Source organism: Canis lupus, chromosome 16 (assembly GCF_048164855.1).
Source record: "Canis lupus baileyi chromosome 16, mCanLup2.hap1, whole genome shotgun sequence".
NCBI lineage: Eukaryota > Metazoa > Chordata > Mammalia > Carnivora > Canidae > Canis > Canis lupus.
The window spans coordinates 61,992,824-62,017,743 of record NC_132853.1 but is presented as its reverse complement, the minus strand read 5'-3'; positions in this window follow the sequence as shown (position 1 = coordinate 62,017,743).

Below are 24,920 nucleotides of genomic sequence, written 5' to 3'. Positions count from 1 at the left end.
GGGTCGCGTTCATGCTGACAGGAACCCCAGTCTCCTCAGGACCCGCAGTGAGGGTTTAGGAAGATGTGGGCCTACACCCACACTGACAGGAGCCCTGGGCCGCCTCAGGACCCGTGGGGAGTCTTCAGGAAGATGTGGGTCTACATCCACACTGACAGGAGCCCTGAGCCACCTCAGGACCCTCGGGGAAGTTTCAGTAAATTGTGGGCCTACATCCACACTGACAGGAACCCCTGAGCAGCCTCAGGACCTGCGGGGAGGCTTCAGGAAATGTGGTGCCACGTCCACTCTGGCAGGAGCTCCCAGGCCCCTCAGGACATAAGTTGAGGCTTCTGGAAGCTGGGGGCCACATTCATGGTTACAGGAGCCCCAGCCTCCTCAGAACCCTCGGTGATGCTTCGGGAGGACTTGGGGCCACATGGACAGTACAGGACCCTGACTTCCTCAGGACCCCCGGTGTAGACTTGGGGAAATATGGGGATGTGTCCATGGGGACAGAAGACCCCAGCCTTGTCAGGGCCTGTGGTGAGGCCTAAGAAAAATGTGGGTGCCGCATCCACACTGACAGGAGTCTCCAGCCTCCTCAGAATGCACTGTGAAGGTTTGGGAAGATTATGGGCCACATCCATGCTGACAGGAGGCCCCAGCCTCCTCAGGTCTTATGGTGAGGCTTGAGGAAAAGGAGGGGTCACGTCAACCCTGACAGGAACCCCGTCCTCCTCAGGACCAGCACTTTGGCTTCAGGACATATGGGGCTGCTTCTATGCTGACAGGAGCCCACAACCCCCTCAGGACCCGCGGTGAGTTTTCTGGGGGACGTGGGGCCATGTCCATGCTGACAGGAGCCCCCGGCTTCCTGAGGACCTGCTGTGAGGCTTCCAGAGGATATGAGAAATAGTCCACAGTGAAAGGAGACCCGGCGTCCTCTCGACCCGCTGACTACGCCTCAGGAACACGTTGGGCCATGTCCACACTCAAAGGAGCCCGGCTCGCTTGGACCCCCTGGAGGACTCTGGAGGTGCCATTGGGGGCCACTTCCACATCAGAAGGGAATCCTCAGAACCACAGGGTAAGTGAAAGGGTAGAATGAATGGTAAGGTTAGGGGAGGGGAGGCAGTTGGTGGTTAGCCTTAGGTTATATGTTAGGTGTTAGTGATTATGCTTATGGTTACAGATTAGAGGTTAGGTGAGGTATAAGGGTAATGGTCAGTAGTTAAGAGTTAGGGTGGTGGTTAGGGTAAGGGACAGGATTTACTGTTAGGGTTAGGGTTTAGGCTCTAGGGATTAGGGCAAGAGGTTAGGAGTTGGGGTTAGGGTTATGGTTAGAGTTAGGGTTGGGCTTAGGTTTGCAGTTAGGGTTAGGGGTTAGGGTGTGAGTTAGGGTTAGGGTTTAGGGTGAGGGGTTAGGGTTATAGTTAGGGCTAGGTTTAGAATTAGGGCGAGGGTTAGCGTTAGGATAGGTTTTAGGACTAGGTTTCGGGTTATTGTTTGGTTAGGGGTTAGGGTTAGGGACAGGTCAGTGTCAGGGTCAGGGTACGGTTTTGGAAGAGGGTAAGAGATACATTTAGGGAGTGAGTTAGGGGTTAGTTTTAGGGTACGGGTTAGGGTACAGTTTGGGGTATGAGATAGGATTAGTATTAGAGGGTTAGGGTTAGGGTACAGGTTAAGGTCAGGAATAGGATTTGAGTACATTGAGTTAAGTTTAGGTTTAGAGGTTAGGGTTAGATTTAAGGTACCGCTCAGGGTTAAGGGTTTAAATTTTTTTTTAATTTATTTATCATAGTCACACACAGAGAGAGAGAGAGAGGCAGAGACACAGGCAGAGGGAGAAGCAGGCTCCATGCACCGGGAGCCCGATGTGGGATTCGATCCCGGGTCTCCAGGATCGCGCCCTGGGCCAAAGGCAGGCGCCAAACCGCTGCGCCACCCAGGGATCCCGGGTTAAGGGTTTAGAATAGGTTTAGGAGTTAGGGTGAGGTTTGGCAGAAAGGTTCAGTGAATGTGTTTCGGTCTTGGGGTTTGTGTTTGGTTTTCGATTAGTGATAGGTCTTGTTTAAGGTTTAGGTTAACATTAGGCTTAAGTGTAGTGTTAGGGTTATATCTGTGTATGGTTAGAGTTTGGGTCTTGGCATGTGCCTGCACTGGGACTCCTAGTATCTTGGGCAGTTTAGTTTTATGCACTCTATTTAGGTTTTGGGTTCAAAGATAGCTTGACTCCACCAAGTCAGTGGCCTCCCGAGAGAATCAAAATCCAGGCTTCTGCTGGGGTCAGAATAGACATGGCAGGCTTCTCCGGAGCTGAGCTAAGGAGGGGATTTGTGACTCTAAAGACTCTTTATTTGGATTTTCAGTAGCCTTTCTGATTTTATCTCTTGTGCGCACATGTTTCATCAATACTATCAATTATTATTTTAAAGTTTTACTTGAATTCCTCCTTGTAAACACAGTATGATATAGTTTCAGGTTTACCACATAGTGATTCAACCCTTGGATACAACGCCTGGTACTGGTCACAGGTGCTCTCCACTATCCCAATCGCCTGATTCCACATCCCCCCCACTTTCCTCTGGTTTTATTAGTTTATTCTCTGGGGTTAATAGTGTGTTTTTTTATTTGCTTCTCTCATCCCCCACTCCACCCCTTTGCCAGTTTGTTTGGTTTCTTAAAATTCACATGTGAATGCAATTGTATGGTATTTGGTATATGTCTTCCTCTCACTGAGTTCATTTAGCATAAGTCCTTCCACTTCTTCCACGTCATTGTAAATGGCTTCATTTCATCCCTTCTGATGACCGAGTGATGTCGCAGTGTGTATATTTACCACATCTTCTCTGCCCATTCATCTGTCGATGGACATCTGGGCTGTATCCACAGTTTGGCTCTTGTTGATAATGCTGCTACAAACACTGGGCTGCGTGTCCCTCTTCGAATCTACTAAACAACTTCTGTATCCTTGGGGTAAATACCTAGCTGTGCAATTTTGGAATCGTAGTGTAGCTCTATTTTTAACCTCTTTTTTAAAATTTTTTTTTATGATAGTCACAGAGAGAGAAGCAGAGACACAGGCAGAGGGAGAAGCAGGCTGCATGCACTGTGAGTCCGACGTGGGATTCTGTCCCGGGTATCCAGGATCGCAACATGGGCCAAAGGCAGGTGCCAAACCACTGTGTCACCCAGGGATCCCCTATTTTCAACTTCTCAAGGACCCTCCACAGTGTTTTCCACAGTGGCTGCACCTGTTCGCCTGCCCACCAGGAGTGTAATGGGCCTCCCTCTTCTCTATAGCCTCAATGACACCTGTTGTTTCTTCTGTTCTTAATTTTAGCCATTATGATGACTGTCAGGTTACATCTCATTGTGGTTTTGGTTTGCATTTCCCTGCTGATGGGTGACGCTTAGTGTCTTTCCGTGTGTCTCATGGCCATCTGGATGTCTTGTCAGAGACAAAGTCCATTCATATCTTCTGCCCATCTGCAGTTAGATAATTTGTGTTTAGGATGCTGAGATTTATATTTCCTTTATGTATTTTGGATGCTAAATCTTTATTGGATATTTTGTTTACAAATATCTCCTCTCATTTTGTATGTTGCCTTTTAGGTTTGGTTGTTTCCTTCACTTTGCAGAAGCTTTTAAATTTGATGAAGTCCCAATAGTATTTTTGCTTTTGTTTCCCTCACCTCAGAGGCATATCTAGAAAGAAGATCCAGTGGCAAATGTGAAAGACGTTGCTACCTATCTTTTCTTCTTTGTATGGTTTCAGGTCTCACATTTAGGTCTTTCATCCATTTTGAATTTATTTTATATATATATGGTGTAAGAAAGTGGTCCAGTTTCATTCTTCTGCATTTGGCTGCCTGGTTTTCCCAACACCATTTGTTCTTATCCTTGGGTCAGGGTTAGGGTTTGTTGAAGAGACTGTCTTTGTGCTTTGGATATTCCTTCCTGCCTCTTTGTCGATTAATGGATCATAGAGTTACATGTTTGTATCTTGTTTTGGCTTTCCATTCTGTTCTATTGATCTAAGCGTCTCCTGTTGGGAGGTCCTTGATTACTGATTCAATTTCTTTGCTGGTTATCTGTCCAAGTTTCTTATTTCTTCCTTTTTCATTTTTGCTATATTATATATTTCTAGGAATTGATCTATTTCTTCCAGGTTCTAGGTTGCTGGCATATAATTTTTCATAATGTTCTCTTATAATCGTTTGTATTTCTCTAGTGTTGGTTGTTATATTTCTTTTCTCATTTGTGATTTTATTTGGTCCTTTCTCATATTTTTATCTTTTTGCATTTTTTAAAGATTTATTTATGGATTCATGAGAGACACAGAGAGGCAGAGGAATAGACACAGGGAAGTTGAGGCTCCATGTGGGGAGCCTGATGTGGGACTTGATTCCCCAGGACCCCGGGATCATGACCTGAGCCAAAGCACATGGTCAACCACTGAGGCACCCAGGTGCCTTGCTGATTCAATTCCTTTGCTAGTTATGAGTCTGTTCACATTTTCTATTTCTTTATATTTCAGTTTTGCTCATTTGCACATTTCTGGGGATTTGTCCATTTCTTCCAGGTCTCCCAGTATGTTAGCGTATAATCTTTCATAGTATTCCCTTGTAATTGTCTAATTTTTCTGGTGTTGATTGTCATCTCTCTTCTCTCATTTGTGATTTTATTTATTTAGGTCTTTTCTCTTTTCTCGTTGATAAGGCTGCCTAGGGCTTGATCCATTTTCTTAATTATTTTGAAGAACCATCTCTTTGTTTCTTTATTCCATTCTATGGCTTTGTTGTTTCTGTATTGTTTATTTCTCCTCTCATCTTTATTTCTTCTATAGGCTTTAGGCTTTGTTTGTTATTCCTTTTCCAACTCCTTAAGGTGTAGGGTTAGGCTGTGTATTGGAGACTTCTTGTTTCTTGAGGTAGGCCTGTATTGCTATGTACTTCCCTCTTACGACTGCCTTTGCTACATCCCAGAGGTTTGGAGAAACATGTTTTCATTTTCATTTGTTTTAAATTTCCTCTTTAATTTTCTGGTTGCTCCATTCATTCTCCAGTAGGATGATCATAAACTCCAAGTACTTCTGGTCTGTCCAATTTTTTTCTTACTGTCGACTTCGAGTTTCATAGCGCCTTGGTCCGAAAATGTACAGGGTGTGATATCAACCTTCTTGTACCTGTTGTACCTGTTGAGGGCTGATTTGTGGGCCATGATATGATCTGTTCTTTAGAATATCCCATGTACACCTGAAAGGAATGTGTATTCTGCTTTAGGTTGAAATGTTCAGACTATATCTCTTGAGTCCCTGTGGTCCAGTGTGTCAAGGCTATTTTTCCCTTGTTGATTTTCTGCATAGGCGATCGGTCCATTGCCATAAGTTTGTTTTAAAATCCCCTGTCATTGTATTATTATCAGTGACTTTCTGTACGTTTGTTGTTAATTGGTTTCTATATTTAGGTACTCCCATGTTGGCAGCATAAATATTTAGTTGTTTGAACTTTTTTTTAAATAAATTTATTTTTTATGGTGTTCAATTTACCAAGAAACAGAATAACACCCAGTGCTCATCCCGGCAAGGGCCCCCCTCAGTGCCGTTCACCCATTCACCTGCACTCCCCACCCCCCTCCCCTTAAAGCATCCCTAGTTCCTTTCTCAGAGTTAGGAGTATTTATGTTCTGTCTCCCTTTCTATTTCCCACACGTTTCTTCTCCATTCCCTTATATTCCCTTTCACTATTATTTATATTCACCAAATGAATGAGAACATACACTGTTTGTCCTTCTCCGATTGACTTACTTTACTCAGCATAATGCCCTCCAGTTTCATCCACGTTGAAGCAAATGGTGGGTATTTGTCGTTTCTAATGCCTAAATAAAATTCCATTTTATACATAAACCTCATCTTCTTTACACATTCATCTTTCAATGGACACCAAGGCTCCTTCCACATTTTAGGTATCGTGGACATTCTGCTATAAACATTGGGGTGCCGGAGTCCCATCGTTTCCTTGCATCTGAGTCTTTGGGGTAAATACCCAAAGGTGCAATTGCTGGGTCGTCAGGCAAGTCAATTTTTATCTCTTTGAGGAACCTCCACTCAGTTTTCCACAGTGACTGCACCAGATCACATTCCCACCAACAGTGTAAGAGTCTTCCCTTTTCTTCGCATCCTCTCCAACATTTGTGGTTTCCTGCCTTGTTAATTTTCCCCATGCTCACTGGTGTGAGGTGGTATCTTGTTGTGGTTTTGATTTGTTTTTCCCTGATGGCAAGTGATGCAGAGCGTTTTTTCATGTGCATGTTGGCCATGTCAATGTCTTCCTCTGTGAGTTTTCTATTCATGTCTTTTGCCCATTTCATGATTGGATTGTTTGTTTCCTTGGTTTTGAATTTAAAACGTTTTTTATAGATCTTGTAAAGTAGCCCTTTATCTGATACCTCTTTTGCATATATCTTCTCCATTCTTTAGGTTGTCTTTAATTCTGTTGACTGTATCCTTTGCTGTGCAAAAGCTTCTTATCTTGATGAAGTCCCAATAGTTCATTTTTGCTTTTGTTTCTTTTGCCTTTGTGGATTTATCTTGCAAGAAGTTACTGTGGCTGAGTTTAAAAAGGGTGTTGCCTGTGTTCTCCTCTAGGATTTTGATGGAATCTTGTCTCACATTTAGATCTTTCATCCATTTTGAGTTTATCTTTGTGTATGGTGAAAGAGAGTGGTCTAGTTTCATTCTTCTGCATGTGGATGTCCATTTTCCCTGCACCATATATTGTAGAGACTGTCTTTCTTCCAATGGATAGTCTTTCCTACTTTATCGAATATCAGTTGACCATGAAGTTCAGGGTCCACTTCTGGGTTCTCTATTCTGTTCCATTGATCTATGAGTCTGTTTTTTTGCCAGTACCACACTGTCTTGATGACCACAGCTTTGTAGTACAACCTGAAATCTGGCATTGTGATGCCCCCAGATATGGTTTTCTTTTTTAAAATTCCTCTGGCTATTCGGGGTCTTTCCTGATTCCACACAAATATTAAAATAGTTTGTTCTAACTCTCTGAAGAAAGTCCATGGTATTTTCATAGGGATTGCATTAAACGTGTACATTGCCCTGGGTAACATTGACTTTTTCACAGTATTAATTCTTCCAATCCATGAGCATGGAATATTTTTCCATCTCTTTGTGTCTTCCTCAATTAGTTTCAGAAGCGTTCTGTAGTGTTTATGGTTGAGATCCTTTACCTCCTTGGTTAGGTTTATTCCTAACCTACTCTACCTAGAAAACCCAAAACCCTCCCCCAGAAGATTGCTACAACTCATAAAGCAATTTGGTAGCGTGACAGGGTAAAAAATCAATGCCCAGAAATCAATGGCATTTCTATACACTAAAAATGAGGCTGAAGAAAGAGAAATTGAGGAGGCAATCTCATTTACAATTGCACCCAAAAGCATAAGGTACCTAGGAATAATACAGTCTTCGGGGTAAATTTTAGTTTATCTGATATAAGGATGGCTACCCCTGCTTTCTTTTGAGGACCATTTGAATGGTAAATGGTTCTCCAACCTTTTATTTTCGGGCTGTAGGTGTCCTTCTGTCTAAAATGAGTCTCTTGTAGACAGCAAATAGATAGGTCCTGCTTTTTTATCCAGTCTGAAACCCTGCGCCTTTTGATGGGGTCATTAAGCCCATTCACATTCAGAGTTACTAATCGACAAATATGAGTTTAGTGTCATCATATCTCTTCAGTCCTTGTTTTGTGGATTGTTCACTGAACTTCTTCTTGAAGGGGAATTTTAAGAGTCCCCCTTAAAATTCTTGCAGAGCTGGTTTGGAGGTCACATATTCTTTCAGTTCCTGCCTGTCTTGGAAGCTCTTTATCTCTCCTTCCATTTTGAATGAGAGCCTTGCTGTGCAAAGTATTCTTGGTTGCATGTTCTTCTCATTGAGGACCCTGAATATATCCTGCCAGCCCTTTTTGGACTGCCAGCTCTCTGTGGAGTGGTCTGCTGTTACCCTAATGCTCCTCCCCATAAAGGTCAGGGATTTCTTGTCTCTTGCTGCTTTAAGGATCTTCTCTTTATCTTTGGAATTTGCAAACTTTACTATTAAATGTCGAGGTGTTGGACGGTTTTTATTGATTTTAGGGGGGGAGATCTCTCTATTTCCTGGATCTGAATGCCTGTTTCCCTTCCCAGATTAGGAAAGTTTTCAGCTAGGATTTGTTCAAATACATATTCTGGCCCTCTGTCCCTTTCGGTGCCCCCGGGAACCCCAATTACACGTAGGTTTTTCTTCCTAAGGCTGTCGTTTATTTCCCTTAATCTGTCTTTCTGGTCTTTTGTCTGTCTCTTTTTTCCTCAGTTTCCCTCTTTGCCATCAACTTGTCTTCTATGTCACTCACTCGTTCTTCCACCTCGTTAACCCTCGTCGTTAGGACTTCTAGTTTGGATTGCATCTCATTCAATTGATTTTTAATATCTGCCTTATTGGATCTAAATTCTGCAGTCATGAAGTCTTTTGAGTCCTTTATGCTTTTTTCTAGAGCTACCAGTAGCTGTATAAGTGCTTCTGAATTGGCTTTCTGACATTGAATTGTAATCCAGATTTTGTAACTCTTAGGAGAGAGGACTGTTTCTTTCTTTTGAGGTGAGGTTTTCCTTCTATTCATTTTGCTCAGTGCAGAGTGGTCAAAAAAAATTGTATTGGGAAAAGGAGAAAAAGAGAGAGAAAGAAGGAAAGAAAAGAGAAAAAGAAGAAAAAAAGAAAAAAGAGAAGAAAAAGAAAGAAAGGAATAAAGGGTGGGGGATGCAAACAAATGAAAAAGAAAGAAGAAAAGAAAAGAAAGAAGAGAAGAGAAAAGAAAAAAGAAAAGAAAAGAAAAGAAAAGACAAGACCACTGGGGAGTATCTTCTGATTCTATATACTTTAAGTCCGTTGACTTCCCCTGGAACTTATCCGTCTAGCTCGTCTTCTGGGGGAGAGGCCTGTTGTGCTGATTTTCAGGTGTTAGCTCTTGGGGGAGCTGCTCTGCCCTCTGCCTGGTGCAGGGCTCAGTGGGGGTTGTTTAACCCGTGAGGCCCCAGGAGAAACCATCCCAGTGACGCCGGTAGCTCTGGAGCCCTGGATTCAGCTCCCACAGTAACTATGGAGCTCTCCCTCTGCAGGACCTGGAGGTGCCAAGGCGGGGATGCTGATCTGCTCAGCTCTGGGCAGAATCATCCTAGCTGTCTTGGGCCTTCCCGGGCTCTGCCTGTCCCAGGGGGAGGCCGGATCCTGGGCTGTGTCCTGGAGCCCTGTGCTCCAGTGCCTGTGCTATTGGATTCCCCCTCCCGGCCACACAGCTGCCTCCGCGGCATCACCGCCCGAGCCCCTCTGAGCTGGTCCAGGAGCCCCTTAGCCCTCTCCGCAGGGATCCTCTTCCTCTGCCAGAGCCCCCTCCGAGCTGCTCCTGGCCTCGCAGCCCCCTCCATGCGGAGCCGCCACCCAAGCCCCTCCAAGCTCCTCCGGTCCAGCCGTGGCCCTGCAGTCTTTTAGGGAGCTCGGCCGCGGGGTATGGTGCAGTCTCCTGGATGCGCAGGTGCCTTGTAGTGTTCCAGGGAGCCCGAGGGCATCCCCACCATCCTGGCGTCCTGCTCCAAGTCCCTGCGAGTGCCTCTCCACCCAGGAAGATTGGTGAACCTCCTGCTTCTCCGGGACAGAGCTTTCCTGTCCTGGGGACACTCGCCCCGGCCTTAGCTTGGCACCTCGTGGGGCCCCTCCTCATTGGATGCCTTTTGTTTCTTTATTTCTTTTCCCCCTTCTTCCTACCTTGATAGAAGTGTGAACTCTTCTCACTGTAGCATTCCAGCTGGTCTCTCTTTAAATCTCAGGCCGAATTCATAGATTTTCAGGATGATGAAGATTATCTAGGTAATTTGGTGGGGACAGGTGATTTGGGGACCCTACTCTTCCGCCATCTTGCCCCTCCCTCCACTTTCCTATTTCAACCAATGTGACAGAGACACAGGTTAAGCAGTGTGGTTCTCGGGCCCCGGCTGGCTCCGTCGGTTAAGCATCCGACTCCTGACTTCACCCTTGGTCTTGATCTCGGGGTCATGAATTCTAGCCCTGTGCTGAACTTTGGACGAGGCATGGAGCCTACTTAAACAAACCAAACCCACAGGGGTGTGGATCTGGCATAAGCTGAAGGAGCAGAATAGAGAGCCTGGAAGAAAATGCACTCCGATACCGTCAACTGATTTTTTAAACTTAATTTAATTTAAACCCAATTAATTAACAGTATAGTGTATTATACTTTCAGAGGTAGAATTCAGGGATTCACCAGTTGGAGATAACACCAGGGCTCATGACATCACGTGCCCTCCTTCATGCCCGTCTACCAGTTACCCTGTCCCACCACTCCACTCCCCTGCCCTCCAGCGACCCTCAGTTTGTTTCCTGTGATTGAGTCTTTTTTTCCTCCATCTCTGTTTTCATCTTATTTGTTTTTCCTTCCCTTCACAGATGCCCATCTGCTTTGCTTCTTTAATTTCACCTATGAATGCAACCATACGGTAATTTTCTTTCCTGAGTGACTTATTTCACTTAACATGATCCCTCTAGTTCTATCCACGTCATTGCAAATGGCAATATTTTCTTCTCAATGATAGCTGAGTACCATTCCTATCATCTAACTGTCTATCATCTATGACCATCATCTATCTTCCATCCTCTTTATCCATCATCTGCCTAAGGGCACCGAGGCTCCTCCCACAGTGTGGCTACTGTGGACCCGGCTGCTGTGGACATTGGGGTGCAGGTGTCCCCGAGTCTCATGCATCTGTATTCGGGGTGAGCTAAGGCCGTGCACCTGCTGGTCCCAGGGCGGCTCTATTTGTAACTTCCTGAGGAGCCTCCACACTGTTTCCATGGCGGCTGCGCCAGCCTGCGGTCCCGCCCACAGAGGAAGAGGGTTGAGTGAGTTTTGCAGGATGTGGTTGAAGTCTGGTCCACATTTCATTTTGCGTCCTGTGGGCTCTAATCATTGTCCTTAAGTATTTCTGGGGAAGCTGGGTATTGGGCTCCGTTTCAGTGAGACGTTTCCAAAGCTCATAGGCCTCAGCTGGAGCCTGGAAGGAGGCAGTTGTGGCCCTGTGCATGGGGACCCTGCGTCCTGCATGACCTCCTGCAGTGCCTGAGCATCCTGCAGGTGGCTCCCAAGCCCAGGTCCGGCCCAAGGGCCATGAAGGCTCAGTAGGCCTCGTCCACCTGCACTAACAGGAGCCCACCTGTGCTGGGGAGGCCTGAGGAGGACGTGGGGACGCATCCACGCTGATGAGCCCCGGTCTCCTCAGGAACCGCAGTGAGGCTTCAGGAAGATGTGGGCCCGCATCCACCCTGACAGGAACACCTGGGCCACTTCAGGACCTGCAGGGAGGCTTCAGGAAGCTGTGCTGCCGTGTCCACTCTGGCAGGAGCTCCCGGGCCGCTCAGGACATAAGTTGAGGCTTCTGGAAGGTGGGGGCCGCATCTACGGTGTCAGGAGCCCTGGCCTCCTCAGAACCCGCAGTGACGTTATGGGAGGACGTGGGGCCACGCCCACACAACAGGACGCTGACATCCTCAGGACCCCCAGTGTAGACTTCGGGAAATATGGGGATCCTTCCATGTGGACAGAAGACCCCAGCCTTGTCAGGGCCTGTGGTGAGGCCTAAGAAAGATGTGGGTGCCGAATCCACACTGACAGGAGTCTCCAGCCTCCTCAGGACCTGCCCTTTGGCTTCGGGATATATGGGGCTATGTCTATGCTTACAGGAGCCCACAGCTCCTTCAGGACCCGCAGTGAGTTTTCTGGGGGACGTGGGGCCATGTCTAGGCTGACAGGAGCCCTCGGCCTCCTGAGGACCTGCTGTGAGGCTTCCAGAGGATGTGAGGCATAGTTCACAGTGACAGGAGACCCAGCGTCCTCAGGACCCGCTGACTATGACTCAGGAACACGTGGGGCCACATCCACGCTCACAGGATCCTGGCTTCCTTAGGACCCCCTGGAGGACTCTGGAGGCGCCATTGTGGGCCACATCCACATCAGAAGGGACTACTCAGAACCATAGTGTAAGTGAAAGGGTAGAATGAATGGTAGGGTCAGGGGAGGGGAGGCACTTGGTGTTTAAGTTATGTTAGATGTTAGGGTTTAGTGATTATGATTATGGTTACAGATTAAAGGATAGCGTGAGGGATAAGGGTAAGTGTGAGTGGTTAGGAGTTGGATGGGGGTTAGGGATTAGGGAAAGGGGTTAGGGTTAGTGTTAGGGACAGGATTTAGAGTTAGGTTTAGGGTTTAGGCTTAGAGATTAGGGCAGGATATTAAGAGTTGGGGTTAGGGTTATGGTTAGTGTTAGGGTTGTGATTAGGTTTGCAGTTAAGGTTAGGGATTAGGGAGTGAGTTAGGGTTAGTTGTTAGGGTTACGGGTTAGGGTTAAAGTTAGTGCTAGGTTTAGAGTTAGGGTGAGCGGTAGGGTTAGGATGGGGGTTAGGATTAGGGTTAGTGTTTGGTTAGGGGTAATGGTCAGGTGAGGGTCAGGGTAGGGTCAGTGTACGGTTTTGGAAAAGGGTAAGAGATAGGGTTAGGCAGTGGGTTAGGGGTTAGTTTTAGGGTACGGGTTAGGGTACAGTTTGGGGTATGAGATAGGGTTAGTATTAGAGGGTTAGGGTTAGGGTACAGGATAAGGTTAAGAATAGGATTTGAATACATTAAGTTAAGGTTAGGGTTAGAGGTTAGGGATAGGGTTAGATTTAAGGTAGGGGTCAGGGTTAAGGAAACCTAAGAATAGGTTTAGGAGTTAGGGTGATGCTTGGCAGGTAGGTTCAGTGAATGTGTTTTGGTCTTCGGGTTTGTGTTTGGTTTTCAACTAGTGATAGGTCTTGTTTAAGGTTTAGGTTAACATTAGGCTTAAGTGTAGGGTTAGGGTTATGTCTGTGTAGGTTAGAGTTTGGGTCTTGGCCTGTGCGTGCACTGGGACTCCTAGTATCTTGGGCAGTTTAGTTTTATGCACACTATTTAGGTTTTGGGTTCAAAGATAGCTTGACTCCAACAAGTCAGTGGCCTCCCCAGAGAATCAAAATCCAGGCTTCTGCTGGGGTCAGAAAAGACATGGCAGGCTTCCCCGAGCTGAGTTAAGGAGGGGATTTGTGGATCTAAATACTCTTTATTTGGATTTTCAGTTGCCTTTCTGATTTTATCTCTTGTGTGCACATGTTACATCAATACTAACAATTATTATTTTAAACTTTTAATGAATTCCTGTTTGTAAACACAGTATGATATAGTTTCAGGTTTACCACATACTGATTCAACCCTTGGATACCATGCCTGGTACTGGTCACAGGTGCCCTCCACTATCCCCATCCCCTGATTCCCCATCTCCCCCAACTTCCTCTTATCTATTTATTCTCTGTGGTTAAGAGTGAGTTTCTTGGTTTGCTTCTCTCATCCCACCCCATCAATCCCCTTGCCAGTTTGTTTGGTTTCTTAAAATTCACATGTGAATGCAATTGTATGGTATTTGGTATCTGTCTTTCTCTGACTGAGTTTATTGAGCATAAGTCCTTTCCACTTCTCCCACATCATTGTAAATGGCTTCATTTCATCCCTTGTGATGACCAAGTGATGTCGCAGTGTATATAGTTACCACATCGTCTCTGCCCATTCATCTGTCGATGGACATCTGAGCTGTATCCACAGTTTGGCTATTGTTGATAACGCCACTACAAACACTAGGCTGCGTGTCCCTCTTTGAATCTAAGAGACTACTTTTATATCCTTGGGATAAATACTTAGCTGTGCAATTTTGGAATCATAGGGTACTTCTACTTTTAACTTCTTGAGGACCCTCCACACTTTTTTCCACAGTAGCTGCACCTGTTCACAGGACCACGAGGAGTGTAAGGGGCCTCTGCCTTCTCCATAGCCTCACCGACACCTGTTGTTTCTTGTGTTCTTAATTTTAGCCATTCTGACGGCTGTCAGGTGACATCTCATTGTGGTTTTGGTTTGCATTTCCCTGATGATGGGTGACGCTGTGTGTCTGTCCATGTGTCTGGTGGCCATCTGTATGTCTTGTCAGAGACAAAGTCCATTCATGTCTTCTGCCCATCTGCAGTTGGATAATTTGTGTTTAGGATGCTGAGATTTATATTTGCTTTACGTATTTTGCATACTAACTCTTTATTGGATGTGTTGTTTACAAATATCTCCTCTCATTTTGTATGTTGCACTTTTGGATTGCTTGTTTCCTTCACTTTGCAGAAGCTTTTCAATTTGATGATCTCCAAATAGGATTTTTGCTTTTGTTTCACTCATCTCAGATGCATATTTGGAAAGAAGATCCAATGGCCAATGTCAAAGATGTTGCTGCCTATCTTTTCTTCTTTGTATGGTTTCAGGTCTCACAGTTAGGTCTTTCATCCATTTTGAATTTATTTTTTATATATATGGTGTAAGAAAGTGGTCCAGTTTCATTCTTCTGCATGTGGCTGCCTGGTTTTCCCAACACCATTTGTTCTTATCCTTGGGTCAGGGTTAGGGTTTGTTGAAGAGACTGTCTTTGTGCCATTGGATATTCCTTCCTGCCTTGTTGTCGATTAATGGACCATAGAGTTCCAGGTTTGTATCTTGTTTCGGCTTTCCATTCTATTCTATTGATATAAGCGTCTCCTGTTGGGAGATTCTTGATTGCTGATTCAATTTCTCTGCTGGTTATCTGTGTGTTCAAGTTTCTTATTTCTTCCTTTTTCATTTTTGCTATGTTATATATTTCTAGGAATTGATCTATTTCTTCCAGGTTCGGGGTTGTTGGCATATAATTTTTCATAATGTTCTCTTATAAACGTTTGTATTTCTAGTGTTGGTGGTTATTTATCTTTTCTCATTTGTGATTTTATTTGGTCCTTTCTCATCTTTATATCTTTTTCTTTTTTAAAGATTTTATTTATGTATTCATGCGAGATGCAGAGAGACAGAGGTATAGGCAGAGGGAAAATGGGGCTCTGTGTGGGGAGCGTGATGTGGGACTTGATGCCCCAGGATCCTGGGATTGTGACCAGAGCCAAAGCACATGCTCAACCACTGAGGCACCAAGGTGCCTTGCTGATTCAATTCCTTTGCTAGTTATGGGTCTGTTCACATTTCTATTTCTTCCTATTTCAGTTTTGATTGTTTGCACATTTCTAGGGATCGCTCCAATTCTTCCTGGTCTCCCTGTTTGTTAGCATATAATCTTTCATAGTATTCTCTTATAATTGTCTTATTTTTCTGGTGTTGATTGTGATCTCTCTTCTCACATTTGTGACTTTATTTATATAGGTCTTTTCTCTTTTCTCATTGATAAGGCTGGCTAGGGCTTGTCTATTTTATTATTTTGAAGAACCAGCTCTTTGTTTCGTTATTCCATTCTACTGTTTTGTTGTTTCTGCATTGTTTATTTCTGCTCTCATCTTTATTTTTTCCCTTCTTCTGTAGGCTTCAGGCTATGTTTGCTATTCCTTTTCCAGCTCCTTTAGGTGTAGGGTTAGGTTGTGTATTGGAGACTTCTTGTTTCTTGAGGTAGGCTGCTATGTACTTCCCTCTTAGGACTGCCTTTGCTACATCTCAGAGGTTTTGAGAAACATACTTTCATTTTCATTTGTTTTCAATTTCCTATTCAATTTCTTGGTTGCTTCATTCATTCTCTAGTAGGATGTTCATAATCTCCACCTATTTTTGGTCTGTCCAATTTTTTTTTCTTACTGTCGTCTTCAAGTTTCATAGTGTCGTGGTCCAAAACTGTACAGGGTGTGATATCAACCTTCTTGTACCTGTTGTACCTGTTGAGGGCTGACTTGTGGGCCATGATATCTGTTCTGTAGAATGTCCCATATGCAGTTGAAAGGAATGTGTAGGGATCCCTGGGTGGCGCAGCAGTTTAGCGCCTGCCTTTGGCTCAGGGCGCGATCCTGGAGACCCGGGATCGAATGCCACATCGGCCTCCCGGTGAAAGGAGCCTGCTTCTCGCTCTGCCAATGTCTCTGCCCCTCTCTCACTCTCTCTCTCTATGTGCTGTCACAAATAATAAAAAACGAAAGGAATGTGTATTCTGCTTTAGGATGAAATGTTCAGACTATCTGTTGAGTCCCTGTGGTCCAGTGTGTGAAGGCTATTGTTCCCCTGTTGAATTTCTGTATAGACGATCGGTCCATTGCCATAAGTGGGTGTTAAAATCCCCTGTCACTGTATTATTATCAGTGAGTTCCTGTACTGTTGCTGTTAATTGGTTTCTATATTTAGGTACTCCCATGTTGCCAGCATAAATATTTAGTTGTTTGATCTTGATAGAGAGTCTTTTTAATTATGAAATAATGCCCTTTTTCATCTCTTCTTATACTAGTTGTTCTCTCTTTTTTGAAATTTAAATATTTTATTTATTTATTCACGAAAGATACACAGAGAAGCAGAGGCAAAACATAGGCAGAGGGAAAGGCAGGCTCCGCAAAGGGAGGCCGATGTGGGACTCGATCCTGGGATCCCAGGATCACTCCTGAGCCGAAGGCAGATGCTCAACCACTGAGACACCAGGTGTCCCCCAGGGTTAGGTTTCAATTCTCCTTTGTCTGATATAAGTATGGGTCCTCCAGCTTTCTTTTGATATCCATTAGCGTGATAGATGATTTTCCATCCCCTGACTTTCAATCTCCTGGTGTCTATAAGTCTAATGTGAGCATCTTGTAGGCAGCATACAGATGGATCTTGTTTTTTTAATAATGATTTTATTTATGAGAGAGAGAGAGAGAGAGAGAGAGAGAGGCAGAATATTAGGCAGTGAGAGAAGCATGCTCCCCACCAGGAGCAGAATATGGGACTTGATCTTAGACTCCAGGATTACACCCTGAATCAAAGGCAGAGGCTCAACCCCTGAGCCACCCAGGCCTCCAGGATCCTGTTTTTTAAGCCCCTCTGATACCCTATATCTTTTGATTGGAGAATTTAGTCTATCAGCATTCAGAGTGATTATTCAAAGATATGATCTTTGTGCCTTTGTGTTTCCAGAAGAGTTGGTGTTTCTGGTGACTTTCTCTGGTCCTTTCTAGTCTTTGTTTCTTTTGGTGTCTTTTTTCCCCCCACTAGAAGAGTCCCTCTTAAAATTCCTTACTGGACTGGTTAAGTGGTCATGAACTCCTTTATATGTTGCCTGTCTAGGAAAATCTTTATCTCTCCTTCTCTCCTGAATGACACCCTTGCTGAAGAAAGAATTCATACAAATTGGACTCCAATAAAAATAAATTTAAAAACATAAAAAAATTCTTTCTAATATGATTGAGGAAAATGGCATGTAGGAGGAAAACCAGAAGCACAAAGAGAAGGGGAGAGATTTCACCATCTGTAGCCTTCACAGGGACCTGGTGTCCTTTCCTAGGAGGTGCCCCCTGTCCATAGGATGCTTCCTTCCCCTCTGTGCTCCTTGTTGGAACCCATCAGGCACATCTCCGTGCCTCCAGAATGTCTGCAGTCGTGGTTTATAGTGTCTTCCATGTATCGTATTGGGGATCACAGTGTCTTGTATGTAACCATCCGGCTGCTGTTTGACAACATTGGGGGGAATTCCAACTTTTGCTGGTTTTGGTGTGTGTGTGTGTCTCTATCACATGCAGCTATCACGTGCAGCTATCAGATCCTCTGGCTGGGTAACCCAAAACCCCGAAATGGTTGGCAAAGCCTCATTTCTGGTGCTGGCACTGGGTGGCTAGCTGGGCTCTCCTGTCCACCCCAGGGGAAGCTCATGCAGTGACTTTCCACTGGAGGGTCAGCTGAGCTGGAAGGTCTGGCTCGGCCACATTCCCATGTCCGGCAGTGGGTCCTGCCAAGCGCTGGCTGCTTCTCTTCTCCCCAATGCCTCTCTAGCAGGGAACCAGACATTCGGTCCACTCTTGGGGGGAGCTCCTGAGGAGCCGGCTGCCCATGGCGGGGAGCCATGGGGCTACCTGTATGTGGGAGTCAGGGTGGGGATGGGGTGGGGGTTGTCGGTCCTCTGTCCTGACTGTCCTTCAGGCCGAGACCCATGCTCACCCACCCCCTACTCACTCGGACAAGGAAGGTGCCCTCCACACGTTGGTGTGAGAGATCCAGCACCACAAGGTGTGCACGCTGAGTCCACCTGGTGAGGGTGGCCCAGGGTCATGAGCTATAAGTGTGGGACCTAGGAAATTTAACAAAAATCCCCTACCCCTGGACAAGCAGAGCAGGACTGATTCTATTTTGTGCTACACCTGCCAACTCCCCTATGACCCCTAAATGACCTGCTTATGGCTTAAGGCGCTGCCCCAACATAGTCAGGCCACTGGGCACACCCTAATTGGAAATCGGCTCATAACAATGTAACCCTGCTTTGTGCCCACCAAAATCGTGCACCAATTCTGACCAAAGTAATAGACCAGCTCAAGTGGATACTATAGGGTAAGGTGTAATTCAATCGGCCAACTACATGTGGACTGACATGACTGTGCAACTTTCTGCATATCCCATGGTCCACTGGCCCCTATAAAGCTGCCTCGCCTCTTAGTCTCGGGGTCCAAGTCCCTGCTCCAATGTATCTGGTGCACTTGGACCCAAGCTCCAGCTTGTAAAGAGACCCTCGGCAGTTTTCATTGGTGTTGGCTCCTTGGTGGTTTCTCGGAATCGCAATCTTGGGCACAACACAAGGGCCTGCTGTCCTGAAATCACTTCCACAGCCACGCTGACCGCCCTGCAGGCCCTCTTTGCCCAAGGCACCCAGGCACGGGTTGCGGGGAGGGGAGGAAGTGCCCCGGAACCCGTCCAGGCCCGGCCCCCTGGACAGAGGGAGCAGTGACCTCTCAGGTCACTTTGCACAGACTCTGGTGACCTGAGGCTCCTTGGCTGTCACTCTGTCCTGCCCATTCAGGCCCACGGAGCACAGGCTGAGTCCCAGTAAAGTCTGTGAGGCCTGACCCTGGCGTCCGGCCACCCCTGGATGGCATGTGGGGACGTCAGCTGTGTGTGCCCAGCGGGGCCCTTGCATGGGCTGGTTGGGGCCTCGGTGGTGCCCCCTCCTCCTCTCTGGGGGTCTCTCCACGCCCTATACACAGAGTTCTGGGAGACACAGAAATGGGCTGGTTGTGCATTTTCGCACCACAACACTTTATTGAATTTGTACAGCAAACGGGCTCAGAGCAGAGGGTGTGCGCCTTCCCCTGGGGAAGGAGACCTTTTTGTCTTTGGGGGGGGTAAGAATCACACAGGGTGATGGGGCGAGTGCTGGAGTCCCCCACCTGGGAGCATGTGTGGACTCTGGTTGGGGGCGTGTGTCCTGAGGTTTCAGCCTGAGAGATGGTTCTGAGGACAGCAGAGCTGACCTGGAACTGCAGCTCATGGGCTCCTGTGCTGGGTCCCTGCAGGGCAGCTGGACCCCGGCCTCGGGACCCCTGGGGCCCCAACACCTGTAGGAGCCTGCCTCCTGGTGTGGGTGTGGGTGGGGCCCACCGGCCTACCCCTCCTCTCCCCACCCTGGGGTGTACCGGGATCCCACGGTCTGCCCTAGGTCAGCGACCTGGATCTTTGGGGCACGTCCAGTGCCCAGGATGCCACATCCAACTGTGAGAAGGCTCGCTCATCCCGGGGCCAGAATCCAGGGCTGGCCAGGGCCATGGGGGGCTGTATCCCATTAGTCTTTGTGTTGGGCCTGGTGGGGGCTCAAATCAACCCAGCTCCCCAGAGCCTGGTGCCCAGTCAGCCCAGGTCCCTCTAGGTTAGGGGCTGGTGTCCTGTGCAGGGTGTGCCGTGCTCCAGGAGGGACAGTGGGCAGAAGCAGGGCACAGTGGGTTCTCTGCACCACTCACCTGCACACACCCTGTCGGGGGCTCCCTGTCTTCCCTCCTCCCTGCAACCCCTGGGTACTCTATGGAACACCCGGGCTTCTGATTGGAGCAGGGTATCCAGAGAACCCCATGGAGGCTGAGCATGTCCCACGGGGGGCAGCTGCACCTGGTGCTTGCTCAGGGCCGATGGTGTGGGGGTGGATGGTGTGGGGGCATGGGTATGATGGTGGTGGAGTGTGGGGGCCGGTGTAGGGGGGATAGTGTTGAGGTATAGTGTGGGTGGGGATTGTGTGGGGCTTTGTGTGTGTGAGGGGGATGGTATAGGGGCAGTGCCATGAGGGATGATGATGTAGGGGGATGATGTGTTTCTGGGAAATGGGGGGATGGGGTGGGGGGCTGGCAGACACACGGCAAACCCTTTCTCTAAGATGCACAAGGAGACGTCTACAGATAAAGGTGACCCCAGTCTGGGGTTTGCTGTGACACCTGCCCCTGGGGCTCCGTGTGGTCAGTGCAGGGCCCTGGCTGGACCGGGGGCAATATCTCGGGTCATCATACTATGTATGTTTACAAATTGCAAATTGTCTCAAATTAAATGCATAGAATTTAGAAATAAATAAAGCACTGAGAAGGGGTGACACCCTGACCCTTCTGACCCTCATCAGATCGATGTGTGTCCTCCTCCAGTCACAGCCATGCACCCAGCCCCCAGGTCCCATTACTGCCCCCCGCGGCCCGCAACCCCGCCCCCTGCTTTTTATAGGGCCGTCCCTCACACCTTTGGGGTTCAGCTCACATGGCAACCCCTGGAGCCCCCATCCTAGTGGCCTCCTCATCCCTGAGACCCCGGTGGAGGGGGCACGGGGGTTACCCAGCACCTTACCATGCAGCTGTGTGTTGCTGGCTGCTGTTCTTCTCCCAGCCTCAGAAACCCTGTGTTCCCGAACCAGAAGCCCCTGGTCCTCCCCTGGAGCCCGATCCCACCTGGCCCCTCAGCCTCACACTATCCTTTAGAAGTACCAAAACATGATGTGACTGCTGAATGTCCTGTTGACGTCCAGTTCTACCTGCGTGATGTCCTAGGAGGAGACCAGGGCCTCCTCCTTCATTTCCTGTGGGAAAACTGGGGAGGAGGAGCAGGTGTCAGGGATACAGACCCCGACCTGTCACGAGCTGCTGTGCTGGGCAGGGAGCCCTGGGGCAACCATGGGAGTGTGTCCTGCAGAAACCTCCTTCCTTCCTCTGGGAGGCCGGGGAAGGTGGGAGTGCCCTCTGTGCCCGTGGAACTTTCTGAGGGCCTGTGCCCAGCTGTTGTGGGCAGGGAGTTGACTTTGTTCCCATCGAAGGAAGTCTTTAAGAATAAGGCAAAAGTTAATTTAACTATTCTTAAAATGTCTTCACACTTGGAGCCTGATTCATTTAAGTCAATTTTCAAAATAAATCTTATTTATTAGGAAAAAAACAAAGATTTATAGGGAAATTGAGAAGATAGTACAGAGCATTCACATGCACTTGCACTCAATTTCTCCAATTATTGATATTTGATATATTATATTAGTACGGTACAAATATTAGCTAATGAATCAATATTAAAATAGTCGCATTAACCAAAGACGATACTTTATTCAGATTTCCTTAGTTTTTGCTAAGTTACCACCCCTCATATGACATTCCATTTGTCCTCCTGTTTTCTTAGGCTACTCTGGATTGTGACAGTCTTTCAGCCTTTCCTTGTTTTTGTTGAACTGGAACACTTTGAGAAGTAGAGTATTTTGTAAAATTTCCCTCAGTTGGGACATGTCTGTTGTTTATATCATGATTTAAATATTTCTGTGGATTATATACAGAGATGTACTCCCATTTTCATTATATCATATAAAGAATAGATACTATCTACATGATTTATCAGTCTTGGCATCGTTTTGGTCATCTTGCTGAAGTAGGGTTTGTCAGCTTTCTCCGTAGTAAACTGGTTCTTTACTATTATTATTATTATTATTACTATTATATTAGCATTATTTTAAGTTTTTCATAATATATTTTGTAGAAGGAAGTTACTATGTGTATTGCACACATAAGAGTGGGAAGCTATGCTCATGAACTTGACGGTCGAATGTCTGCACAAATTTTTTGAAATTCTTCTACATGGGAGATTTCTCTTCCCTCTAGGTTTGTTTCATTGTTTTTCTTCAAAGATGTTATTTATTTATTTTAGAGAGAGAGGAGAGAAAAAGCATGAGTGAGCGAGACAGAGGGAGAGGGAGAAGCAGGTTCCCAGATGAACAGGGAGCCTGCCTTGGGACCTGGATCATGATCCGAGCCTAAGACAGAAGCTTAACTGACTGAGCAACCCAGGTGTCACACTTTGTTTCTTTCTTTTTTTTAATAATAAATTGACTTTTTATTAGTGTTCTATTAGCCAGCATACAGAATAACACCCAGTGCTCATCCCGTCTAGTGCTCCCCTCAGTGCCCGTCATCCATTCACCCCCACCCACCGCCCTCTTCCCCTTCAATCACCCCTAGTTCTTTTCCCAGAGTTAGGAGTCTTTATGTTCTGTCTCCCTTTCTGATATTTCCCACACATTTCTTCTCCCTTCCCCTATATTCCCTTTCACTATTATCTATATTCCCCAAATGAATGAGAACATACAATGTTTGTCCTTATCCGATTGACTTACGTCACTCAGGATAATACCTTCCAGTTCCATCCACGTTGAAGCAAATGGTGGGTATTTGTCGTTCCTAATGGCTGAGCAAGGCCCACCTGTTCTCTCTCTTCATCTTCTGAGTCTCCTATGATATGAATATTATTGTTTTAATAAGTGGCTGACTTCCCAAAATCTGCCTCTATGGTCCATAATGTTTCTTGTTTTTAAGGCTTCCACTTGGGACTGCATCAGAGGTATAGCATTTTTAACGTTGGCCTGACTAGATTTTAGTTCTTTTATTTCTACAGTAAGGGATTCTCTAGTTTTCTTCTGTGCTCTTTTTCCAGCCTAGCTGCTATCTTGATAATCATTGTTTTAAACTGTATTTAGACATCATATATGTGTATTGATGAACTTCCTGGCTGTGAGTACTACCTCATGTTATTTTATGGAGGAGAATTTCTCCATATCATTATTTTTTCCAGAAAAGAAAGAAGAAAAAGAAAAACCAAGAAAAAAAATAACAACTGCCCTCCCCCCCAAAAAAAACACCAGATTATTTTGGCGTGCTCATTAAAAGATTCTAAATCCCAAAATATGAAACACAATTAAAGTACCATGAAAGTAAAAATAAGAAATATATAAGGTACATACATAAAAGTTAAAATAAGGCAATTAATAAAATAGAATCAAAGAAAATAAATGCAAAAAAGCACAAACTACAAAGGAATCTAGACTCTACTTTCGAGGCAGAGCTGAAGCCCTGCAGCCTCTCTGGTCTGACAACTTGGTGGCAGCAAATGGTCTGTGTGGGGTCTGGGCATGGGCCGTGGCGCTGATTGTCAGGTGCACATCTGCCTGGGAGTTGCACCTGTGGGGCCAGAAGCGGGGTGGGCGTCAGCGCCTCTGGGCTCCAGCAGGCGGCGCGATGCTGATGGTCGGGATGCCGGTGGGGACTCTGGGTCCTCTGGCTCTGGGGCTGAGCATCCTGCCCCCCAGTCAGCTGGCGCCTCCACAGGAGAGCTCCCAAGCCCCCGGGTCTCCGCTGCTTCTCTCAGAACCCTGCGTTCACTCTACCTGCGTCCGAGCTTCTTTTGGTTTTGTTTTTTTATCTCAGACTGTTGTGCCCAAGATTGCGAATCCGAGAAACCACCGAGAAGCTGACACTGATGCAAACACACGAGGGTTTATTTACAAACTCGAGCTTGTGTCCATGTATACCCGACACAGTGGAGCAGGGACTAGGAACCCGAGGTGGTTTTTACCTTAGTTTTAAGGGCTGGTCTCGGGGACCTCCCGAAGGGCTGGAGCAATTCCTCAAGTTCTGTTTACATTTTGATATGGGGCCTTCAAAGGCATTGAGATCTGTTCTAATAGGGGCTTCCTGCATTTGGCCTGGGCTCAGTTTTTATTCTATTGTGGGGCTTGCTGTGTCCTGACAATGAGCACTCAGGAAGGAAATGACGGATGTGACTCCCTTCTCAGGAGCATCACAGAGAATAAATAATGAGACAGAACCAAAGGAGCACAATACTTGTGCACTGAGCCATACCAGGCTCTGAGAGGCCATCTTGGGCTCGTGGTTTGGGAGCCTCATCTTGTGAAAATGTCTGCAGTTCCTGAAGCCACCCTCTATTTCAATGTCATTCCTGTCAAATCATGGTGGCAGATCCTATAAATAGGAAAAAAAAAACCCATAACATCCATCTGCCCCCACAAATGACCCCGGAGAGCAAATCAGTATTGGAGAACCAGGACAGAGTGGGACGCAGCACTTTCCTATTTCAAACGATGTCACAGAGACACAGGATAAAGCAGTGTTGTCCTTGGGACCCCGCCTGGCTCCGTCGGTTAAGCATCCGACACTTGACCTCACCTCTCGTCCTGATCTCGGGGTCGTGAGTTCTAGCCCTGGGCTGGTCCATGGACGAGGCCTGACGCCTACTTAAACAAACCAGACCCACGAGAGTTGGTCCCACCATAAGCTGAAGGAGCAGAACAGAGAGTCCAGAAGGAAACGTACTCTGATACAACTGATTTTTTAACTTAATTTAATTTAAACCCAATTAATTAACGTATAGTGTATTATACTTTCAGAGGAAGAATTCAGAGATTCACCAGTTGGAGATAACCGCAGTGCACGTGACATCACATGCCCTCCTTCATGCCAGTACCCTTATGCTCTCCCCCGTCCCCTCCCCTGCTGTGACACTCAGTTTGTTTCCTAAATATAAGAGTCTGTATTCCCTGCATCTGTTTTTATCTTATTTGTTTTTCCTTCCCTGCACAGATGTTCATCTGCTTTACTTCTTTAATTCCACCTATGAATGACACCACACGGTCATTCTCTTTTCCGACTGACCTATTTCACTTAAGATGATCCCTCTCCTTCTATCCATGTCATTGCAAATGGCAAGATTTCCTGCTCTTTGATAGCT